The sequence below is a fragment of the Phoca vitulina genome, unplaced genomic scaffold (assembly GCF_004348235.1).
Source record: "Phoca vitulina isolate PV1807 unplaced genomic scaffold, GSC_HSeal_1.0 scaffold33, whole genome shotgun sequence".
NCBI lineage: Eukaryota > Metazoa > Chordata > Mammalia > Carnivora > Phocidae > Phoca > Phoca vitulina.
The window spans coordinates 5376220-5387744 of NW_022589736.1; positions in this window are offsets into that span (position 1 = coordinate 5376220).

The following is an 11525-nucleotide window of genomic DNA, read 5'->3' on the forward strand; positions in this document are numbered from 1 at the left end:
CCCTGAGCCTTTAGCCCAGGGTCATAAACAATGAGTAATCTCCCCAAAAAGACAAATGACTATGGTCATGCATTTTTTCTGCTGTCAAAGACACAGTCTTGGTGGGAGGGAGCTCTTTTTCTCCCTTTTCCCAGAAGAAGACTGTGCAAAAGAATAACCCTCTGGATTCCCTGCACTTCTTCCCACCCAGATTATCTGACTGGCAGATTTGGAAGAAGCTCAGTAAACTCACCCCTGCTCTTCTTCTTGGCCTGTGGACACCAGCTGCCAGCAGGAAGCACATTTTCAGCTCTGCCACTTTGTGCCATGATTCTTATTGGCAGATCCCACTGGACAATTGGTCCATGCCAATGGTTCATTATGACTTTGTGGATAAGTCTTCTTAATTGGGAGGTGAAATACAAACTTGCCCACGTGTCCCTGCCTTCCCAGCCTCCCAGCAGGTATTTGCTCTGTAGGGGAAAACGTGCAAAGTGGAAAGGTCAAGTGAACTGTCTGTAAGAGGGAAACTCTGGGACAGACCTCAGTGGAAGTCTATCCATATCCATACTCCCCTAAATGAGTAACTGTTTCCCCTTATTCTAGAGAAGAAATCCTAGAAACTTCTCCAAGAATAGGGCTGATTATTTTAAAGAAAGTCGTGCAGGAAATTTAAAACAATGATTACATTTAACACTGGAAATTGGCGGCTGTTGTGCACATTTAGATCTCATTGCATAAGAATGCTCCTGCATATTTTGTCTAAATAAAGCACACATCCCAACGAAGATGAGCACTTATGGTCTCTCATTTGAAAAAGCTTTTCAACGTGTTTCTAAATGCATAATTTTCTGGCTGGTAAATATTCTACATTTTTTTGTATGTCCCTAAAATGATTTACATAATCCACCTTTTAAAAATATTGTAAATATGCATTTACATGATAAAGTATGATTAGACTATAATGTCAACTCATACATTTCCATGAAGAATGTTTTCTTCTTTAAGAAAAAAAAAAGCTCAAGAAAAACAAAGGAAATTTACATAATTTTTACTTCCCATTTGTGCATTTTAACTTAATCAACATATTTATTCTGAGATATAATCAGCTGATGACACACTCAAAAAACACAATCATTTATGGAACAAAATATATATATATATATCTATATATATATATATATATATATATAGTTGATTTTAATTCTTCAGTAATGTCCTCAATTTGATAATACTTGGGCCTCTTCCATGAGGAAACCACTCAAGCTTTTGTTAAAGAAGGTCATTCCAGAAGCTTTGGTATAACACTGGATTTTTAAAAAAGTAACCTTTTTAAGTTAAAACCACTTAAGACTTACAGAAAAGTTGTAAAGGTTGAACATGGAGTTCCCATATGCCTCACATACAGTTTTCTCTATAATTAACATCTCACGTCAATATGGTAGCTTTGTTATAACTAATGAACCAAAATCGATAGATCATTTTAAAGAAATGTCCACAGTTTATTCAGATTCCCTTAGAGTATACCTAGTGTTCTTGTTCTGTTGCAGGGTTTCCTGCAGCATGCCATATTATATGCAATTATTCATGTCTCCTTAGGCTCCTCTTGGCTGTGACACTTTTCAGATTTTCTTCCTCCGGACAGCCTTGACAGTTTTGAGGAGGACTTGTCAGGTACTTTATACAATGTCTCACATTTGGGATTGGTCTGATGTTTTCATCAAGAGGAGACGGGGTGATGGATTTTGAGGGGGAGATGACAGAAGGAATCATCAGGTTTTTTATATCATGATGATTGACATTCATATCACTATTATTGATCTCATTATGAATCAAGTGATTAATAGTATCAAGTGTTACCGAGACACCTAGTAAGATAGGACTAGATGGACGACCAGGCGGCTTAGCCATGAGGAGGCTCTTGGTCGCCCCAATGAGGACGGGTTGTCAGAGTTGTGAGGATAGAAGTCATGGTGAAGAGGGGTGAGAGCACCCTGAAACAGAGATTGCAAATATTTCGGGAAGTTTGAGAAGAGAGAGTTTAAAAGTAGTGGAGAAGTAAACAGGGGTTAGTGTTTCTCTGCTGTTGCTTAAATTGCAATCAACGCAAAGCATGTTTGTAGATGGAGAAAAAGGAGCCAAAGGCAGAGCAAAATGAGAGAGAGAGAGACAGAGACAGACAGAGAAGCAAAGTGCCCCGAGGAAAAACCGATGGGTCAAGGTCAAAGACCAGAAGTATTTACCTTTATCAATAGAAATCTTCATTCTCTGACAGTGAAGTGAAGAAGGCAATGTCGACTGTCCCTATGGATACGTCTACAAATATCCTCCCAACTGACCGCCTTTTGCTCAAATGATCCAGACGTGGGTTCTGGTGCTTTCAACCAGAGAACTTTTGATAAGTTAATTTCCACTCTTCCCGAGACCTTCACTTGTTGGAAATTACCACCTTGACCCAGATCAATTCACTTGTGTCCTTTGTTTCCACGGTCTGGTCATGCCCTAAGATCAGGGTGACCACATATCCCAGTGTACCTGCAGTAGTCCCTGGAGACATCTGCTGTCCTGGCTTGTGGTTTCATTCTCAACAGCATCCTAGGTGTGGAGCCAGCTGCCTCCTTTCAGCAACTGGCTCTACCTGACTCGGCTCCCTGTTCCAGGTGAGGGCAGTGTGTCCTCTGTTCTGCACCATGTTCCAGGAGGCCTGCTAGCCTCTGGACACACAGAGATGAGTAAGACACACATGTCCTGTACCCTCCAGGAGCTCACGGGCCAGTGGTGCTGTCAAGAGAAGGCTCGGGCACGGTGGATAATGCCCCAGAGCAAAGCATGGTGCCATGTGGACACAAAGAAGAGGCTAAAGCACGAGGCTCAACCCTTAGAGGAGGAAGCTCCTAGAGGGGGTCTGGTCACTCAAATAGCTCTGTGTCAGCAGCTGAGAGCCATCACTGGACTCTGCGATGCTGAGGATGACCCTCATCCTTTAGTTCCCCTCTGCGTGATGAATTAGGTTCCTGACATCTCTTTTAGAAAGAGCTACAGATGACGTCCACTGCACTTCACTTGAAGGGAATCCTGGCTGGTGCTGGATGGGTTGAAAGAAAATGCAAGTCCATGTCACACAGAGGTGGGGAAGACAGAGGTCCTTCTTAGACACTGCTGGTACCAAAGGAGCCCTAGCAAGGGGGCTGTATCCCCAGCTTCCTACCTGGCCGTTCCCTACAGGGTAAGGCCCACTGTCCCAAAAGAGAAAAAAAAAATGACATAATTGTCAAACAACTACATGAATTGTAAGACCTAAGTCTCAGTTTCATTTGCTCTAAAACTATGAAAATTCCATACGTTTTATCCAGAGAGAAATGTATAAAAAGCACTGTTAAGTGATCAGCAAGCTCCAAGGAAAGATGATTCACTCTCACATGGGTTATGCACCCCCTCCCACCATCTCATGCTCCCCACATGCTCTGCTTATGTTTCCGTTAGCCAAGCACCATCTTCCACTTTGAAAAAGATGGCTGTCTGGGCCGTAAAAGACATTTTCTTCATTGTCTAAAAATGAGCTATTTACTCAATTCTTGTTCCTTGATTTTTAATCTAATATCCCATCGTTGGTTTGATTTTTTTGCAGGAATAATAGCTACTATTTATTGATCCCACATACTGTCGCAGATAAAATATATACATTATCATCAATCTTAAAATGGTCTTATTATCAACATTTTATGGGAAGGTTCACAGAGAATAAATGGGTTGCCCAAGGTTGCGGGGATGATAAGTAATGAAGCTGGGTTTACACCAGATCTGCCTCTCCAAAGTAATTGCTTCCCTACAAAATGCAGGTGACCTACTGAAACAAAAAGTGCAGAACTTAGCAACTGCAGTTCTTGCCAATAATTATGGGCCAGACAGATCAGAGGAGGAGCCACTCCTGCGAATGTTGCTTATTTCCAAAAGTAATTGGGATTTTCCAAGGATGTCATTTAAATTTACAGCACACCTGTACTCGTGACACAAGTGGAAATAAATCAAGATCAGTGGGTTATCGACAAGAAAAACTTGGCATTATATTTATGTGCTAATTTTTAAAAATAAATTATCAGAAATGTGGGGCTTAGGGCACACAGACAAAATATTGCTATAAGACAATCTCTTGATTTATCAAGAAAATTGGATTCCATTCCAGTCATCTAGATATTAAGGTCAATAAGATAGATTTCATATTGTGTCCTGATCATTAATAAATCTTGGCATGTCCTGATAATATGATACTGCTTTGGACTTAATTAGATCCATGCACCTTCCCCTGTGACAAAGAATAAAAAGATAAGAATTCTCATGTACCTAAATTACGTGGTTTCATTATTTTAAACTATCAATATCCTGAACAGCCTACTGATTATTTTTCCAAATTTACTATCAGAAAAAAAGAGTTCTAAATAAAAATTCTCAAAGCAAAAAATTTAGCCTTCGTAAGTTGTCTAATTTTTAAAAGGATGTTATTAGTTGCATAAAAGTGACATGTATTCATTATAAAAATCTAAATAATATCAAAAATACCAAGAAGAAAGCAGAAATCATCAGAAATATCACCACGCATCTCCCCCCACTGTCCCCAAACATAATGGCTTTTACGATTTTTGCTGGGTGTTCTGCTGATTAACTCTTTGGGATATATCTACATTTTAGGGACATGGCGATACTGTGCATGATGTCCTATCAAGCGCTTTATTTCACACACTTTGTGCTATGGACGCTTGTCTATGCACTGAGGAAAAGCCAACAACACTCTCAGGACAATCCTGCTGTGGGCTTAGATGTATCCTGTGTTTGCCTCAGAACAGACTTAGAATCCCCTTCTGTTCTTGTTTCCCTAAGATCCAGGCCTGCCCTCCAGCACAGGACCCGATCAGGTTGCTCAGCCTCCAGAAACAGACGCTGGTATGTCTGCAGCTTGACCAAATGCCAAGGTTTATGATCTGTGCACTCAAACCAGCATGGGAGGGCCATGCTCCCTGTGTCTGATGGAGAAAACGATCTTCAGCATGTCGTGGCTTCATATTTGTCAGAACTTGGTTGAGAAAAACAATATCCTGGGGGATTTCTTGAGGGATATAAAGTGCGCCAACTCTTACAGTTATTTTGGAGTTTGACCCTAGAGAACATGGGGCTGATCGCAGCACAGTGGCTGCCGGTGCTTTGCCTTTGGTGTGGTGCTGCGTGGGACCCCACCCTGCACGCCTCACGGTCACAGCGCCCGCAGAGGCCCGCTCACGGGCATCCCCACCTTCCATGGCATCCCACAGGAGAAATGTCTGTCTAGTCGTGTTTCCTCAGTGATCGGCTAACTACATTGTTGTTTTTGTCTCATGGGGTACCCAACGCGGATGACTACAGTTGACCCAGGGAGTATTCCTTTCACTACAGATAAAGAAAAGTCCGCTCAGATCAGCTCCCGCAGTGAGGGCGTTTCTCCGGGAGGCTGGGACAGAGCTGCGGAGGTGTGGGCAGGGCCTCCTGCTCCGAGTCCTCGGGCCAGTGTCAAAATGGCTGATGCGGTTCTGGAAACCGTGTGCAGACAACACAAAATCCAGGGGAAATGGCTTCTGTCTCTTCCAGAATTTCCAAGTTAGGGTCAAGGGAAGTCTTCCCAGAAGCCCACAGCAGGCCTTTGACCCCTCAGGTCTCCTTGTCCAGCCGCTGATGGGAACCTGGTATCACCATTGCTGGCTTAGAACAGCCAGGGGCAAGGTTTCCACTCCCTGAGTTACAGGCGAAAGACATCGGGCTCTGCACGGGGAGAAAAAAGGACACGGCGATGGGCAGGTAATTCCCACACCTGTGCCACTGATGTAATCTGGCAGGTGCGACGTCGTGAAGATGGGCCCCGCTCCTCACTCCAGCCGGCCGCTCCCCACTTCTGTTCCTGCCATCCACGTCTTGAGCAACCATTTTATTTTATGCATTCTCGTAGACCTCTGTACTAAATATGACTCACGTGTGTGTGTGTTATGCACGGGAGCCTGGGCGAACACTGTTCCAGCGTTCAGCTATACGGCAGCTTCACATACACAGCTTCATTTGATCCAAACAACAGCCCTGTGAGGTGAACGGGGTGTACTACTTTTAAAGTCAGGCGTGCAAAATCAACTCCATGAGGGAGAAGATAGTGTGACACGCGTATCAGCTGGTATGTTGTCAGCTTTGGATTTGAACCAAGATCTCTGGCCATGATTCCAGTGTTTCCCTACCACCCCTCCTCATACACATGACTACATGTCTTCAGGAAATCCTTCCCTTTCCAGGGAGATAGATATTCTAAAGATATGGAAGTCAGAAACACCAAGAATGTTCCTTAACATTAGGAAACAAACTCTTAAACATAGGAACATGAACCAAACATCTGACTTTGTGTCTTGGCCAGGATATGGAGAGGCATTGAAACCACAAAGTATTAAAAAAAAAGGGGGGGGTTTCATATATGCTTTGCTATGGAGTGAATGTTTGGGTCCCCCACTAAATTCATATGTTGAAGCACTAACACCCCAGTGTGATGAGGTTAGGAAGTGGGGCCCTTGGGAGGTGACTAGGTCATGAGGGTGGAGCCTGCATAATGGGATTAGCACCCTAATAAGAGACGAGAGAGAGAGCTTTCTTTCTTTTTTCCTCTCTCCCTCTGCCATGTGAGGATATAACAAGTTGGCAGCCATCCGTAGACAAGGAAGAGGACTCTCACCAGAACCTGACACCCTCATCTCAGACTTCAGCCTCTAGAATCATGAGAAACACATTTATGCGCTTTATGATCCACCCAGTCCATGGTGCTCTGTGTGGCAGCTCAAGTTGACTAAGACATACTTCGAACAGCTTGAAAATATTAATATTGGTGCTAACAGGGATAGCCCTGATGAAGGACATTCTAGGACATTCTGTCTTCCTGTGCCCCTCCTTTTCCACTCATCCTTTATACAACTGAGGGGAAAACTGACTTCCAACTGGGTGCCAATCCTCAACCCAGAAAATTCAATGAGGACAACTCTACAGTTTCAAACATTTCATGATCTCAGAAGTTACACTAAATTATCTAAAATATCCTCTTCACATGTACCAGAAAATCAGTGATATCTGAGCAAAGTTTCTCTGAACCCAAAGCCCTGGGAAAAAATTATAACTTTTGGTAACTATAACTTTGTGGAATCTTTTATCGGAAAAAAGTGAAATGATATATGTGACTATTTCAATATATTTTCCTATTGATTCCATCACAGAGGAAGAGAAAAGGTAGGCTTTTTAAAGAAAAGGAATCCTGGGTATAGATGAAGTCTATCAAATAATGAATTCCAGTCTGCGCATGTCCTTCCCACTTCCTGGTAGTATTAGTTAACGCTCTTCCCTATTATTGGAGACCAGCATTGAAGAGATCACATTAACGCAATCAACACAATTTCATCCATTCCATTTTTCTTACTTTCAGTACCTGCTGAAAAGCACTGAAAGCACTTTGAAAGATTGAGAAGCTCTTTGAAAACCCTTTCCAGGTACAAATAAGAAAAAAAGTTTTTCATTTATAATGCCTCCCCTTGCCTTGTAAATATGCTCTGCCAAGCAGGCGACATCTTCTCCTGCAACACCCTGCATAGATTTTGTTTCTCTTTTGGTACGGGGAAGGAACATAGGTGTAGCGATGACAAAGCCGCTGGCCCAGGTAAGAGGAGCACTTACCATAGAAAAGATAGGTCAGGGAACATAGCAGAGCAGGTAACTCATGGATTCCAGAGCCCCCCCCAACCCCGCCCGGGTTCAAGTCCTCCTCCAGCATGGGCAGCCAGCTGTATGATCATGGGCAGCTGCTTAACCATCCTGTGCCAAGTTCTGCTTGTGCAAAGCAGTGATAATAAAACATGAAGATGAATGCATTAATAATTGAAAGAGCTGAGGCCTATGCCTGGCATATAGTGTTCAATGTGCTTACGTAATAAGCCATCTGAATAGACCATCTGATTACGGACATAACCACTTCTTCTGACATCAGGAATGCAGGTGTTCCCTATCAGTTCTATCAACCCCATCTTCCCAGGTGAGGCGACCTCTGACACCTTCATGGGTCAATGAGCCTTTGATGATCTCAACTCAATGTCCTCAAGAAAAGTAAAGCTCTCACGAGATCATGACACAATTAATCACACGGAGGAAAAAGGCCATTAAGAGAATTTTGAAGATGAACAATATGGATGTTTAAATTTTAATGAAATCACAAACCTGAAATAAATTCTGTTCTCTGCTCCATCCCTTTTGTTCTAGTAGTCTGGGGGAAAAAACAAAAGTAAGTAAAGTAAATAAAACGAAAGAAAGAAAGAGAGAGAGAAAATTGATAATAAATCATTCCATTACATTGTAAAAGACTCACAGTTCAAAGAAAATTATTTCAGAAGAAAGAATGGAACATTTGCTTGGTCTGATAATTTATCGGTTAACATGTGGACCCACCTGATCTTCAAGCACAAGTGTTTCAGGTGGGGACTTCCATAAGATCCAGAGAATTTTGAAATTATTCAAAAAGTGACAGATCCATAGTGGGAAAATAAATAAATTATGTTCAATTGACAATCCCCTGGGACAACTAGGATGTTTGATAAAACATACCTGATTAATACTGAAAAAATCTAATTCTGAGTCCATTGAGATATTGCTAAGATGTAGCATAATACATTTTCATACAATTTCACAAAAACCAATGAAGACATAAAGAAGTTAACTTATTTTTAAGATTTTCCAGAAAAAAGATTCCATGATGTCACATAATATTTTGTTCTAGTACACAATTGCTTCCCCCCCGCTTTTTTTTTGAAGCCTGAGAAGCAAACAAACAACCACATACATGTAGGCATGGGATTGTTGTGTTGGCAGAAGAATACCATATATCTGCTAAGAAATAAAACTAATACCTCAGGGAATCTCCAGCCAACAGTCAGAAAAGATTTACGAATGTCCACAGAATTATGAAATACTCTATTAATTTGCCATCATTTGTGATTAATATGCGTAGATAATCAATATGTACTGACTGGAGATTTATGTTCAGGAATACCAACATTAAAAGCAGAATGGAATTAAACAATAGGAATGGCTTCATTATTCACATCTCTGAAATACCCCAAGGCTTTCTCAGACATTTTGGGCCAAACTAAAACATTTCTCTTTCTTAGACTCAAGCACTAGAACACATATTCCCTGCACCAAGATTAATCCTTTCAAGGTATAAAAGGATTTTACTAAGTCATGCCCAGCTGGCTGATAACCTCAGCAGAGGTCCCAGATACGTGAATGGCACCAAAAAGGAAAAATAGAACATCGAATTGGGAAATATCTAGAGAAGTCAGTGTGGATGCGATATGGCCTCAGGTAGATATTATCAATATTAGAATTTTAGTAAACATGGCTTCATCTTAAATACAGTCATGCCAGATTGAGAGAAGCATAAGGACTAAAATAATCTTACTTGTGGAGTTGAACAACACACACATGAGATAAGCAATTGTCAAGGGTTTAAAGTTGACCTTGAAAAGAGAGATCTTCAGGAAATTATTACTGAATTGAATGAAATTAAATTCCATCACTTTGCAATTACGTCGTAAGGTCCCATAAGCCTGTTGGTAACTCTACCATTACTCTTGTAATGATGCTGTTTGTTTATGCATAAAAACCTTTCATACGGGTTAGGAAAGAGATCCTTTTCCCAGGCCAACCATGAAATCAAGAGCTCCTTTCCTGCCTTTATTGACTCATCTTTCTCCAAAATCAACTACATTTGCCTGTTTTTGCAAAAGACTTGACAAAACAAGCAGTTGTAGTAGAATTATTCCCTAACGAGGGACAAGCTCTTCGCCTGCGCTTTTATGTCCTGTACCAGGATTATGGGAGGCTCATAAATATGGATACTTCCTTCAGCAGCTTCTCTTTTCCTTCAAGCTTCAGAGTTCACTTTTTTAAAGTCATTTTTCTTTTGCAAGCTGTTACTAGTACTTTTCTCCGATTAGCATTAAATTTGGCATGCTTTAAAATTGGTGCATGTACATATCGATACACACATATGTACACATTTGCATCTCTGAGCAGGACAAATGGGGAGGAAACCACAGCCCATTGAGCAGACCATTCAAGTCATAAAGGGAAGCACTGAAGGGCTCTCTCTCTATCTGCAGCAGTTGGTGTAATTTGCTTCTGATGCGTTTACAAAACTGCAGGTTTGGCAAAGTTCACTCATTAAGTTCCTTGTGAAATTGCCAAAAAAAAAAAAAAAAGAAGTTGCTCAAGCCTTGAAAGTGATTACAATAGAGATATCTAAATGAAATAAAATCTTTATATCCCATTGCAACATGACTTTTAAATACCTAGTTTTGATGTATTCACAACCTTTAGCTTAATAGCTAACGTCTATTAAATGTCTGTTTATAAACTGCTTTTTTCCTATATGTGAATTCCTTCATTTGCTAAATAAAGAAATAAATGAGTGAGTACCTTAATAAGAGAATGAATACAATATGTTGGATACAGAATAATATTCTCAAAGGACAGACCTGTCATATCTTCATATGGCTTTGGTACAGTTATTTCTTCACTGGAGGAATAAACCAAATCTACCCACCCCCTAATGTCACTCCAAGATAATCCAAGTACTTGTGGCCTTAAAATATCACATTTCTCAGTGAACTTTCAGTGGAGTCAGGTATTCAGATAAATCATTTTTTAAATGTTTCATTAAAGAAGTAATCCATCTGCTTTAAAGTATGCTATTTGTAGCTATGGTTGTTTTTATTGCAAGAATCTGGGTTATTAAAATGGGAGAAAACACCACAGTTACTAGTAGATTACTGAATATTTCTTTTCAAATTAAAATATGCATTTTATTCATAGATTAATTCCATCAAAGATAGTTTGGGAACGTAGAAAAAGGCAAAGAAGATACTAGAATGTTTGAGTCAGATCTCCATGTTGCTCTTCAATTCAAGTTAGTTCTATATTGGGAAAAGTAAGCTGTCAGTGATAAAATCCACATATTTCCTAATGATATTTTAGTTTGAGTATGAAATATTAAATTTAATTAACCAGTTGAAGAATAAACATAAGGCCATAAAACTCAATTTTACACAATAGAATTATATGTTCAAATGATTAATTAAAAATGTATTATTAGTGCTACTACAGATGCTGGCCATTCTGTAACTTTGGATTCAAGTGACCAGAATATATAATGAATCAGGAACTCTGTTGAATCACTAGCTCTAGTTCAATAAATACTTGATGACTAAGTGGTTAAATTTCTCATGTAACAAATGGCCACCACTTAGTCCCCTGGGAACAGGTAAAGCAAATGGTTTCTATAGCCTAATTCAAATTTAGAAGTTCGAAAAATGAAGAACAAAAAATAAGTAAGGAAGAAGACAAACCTAAAGCAAGCACAAAGAAGGAGATAATAAAAAAATAAGAACAGAAATCACTGAAACTGAAACAGAAAAACAATAAAGTCAACAATACCAAAAGCCGGTTCT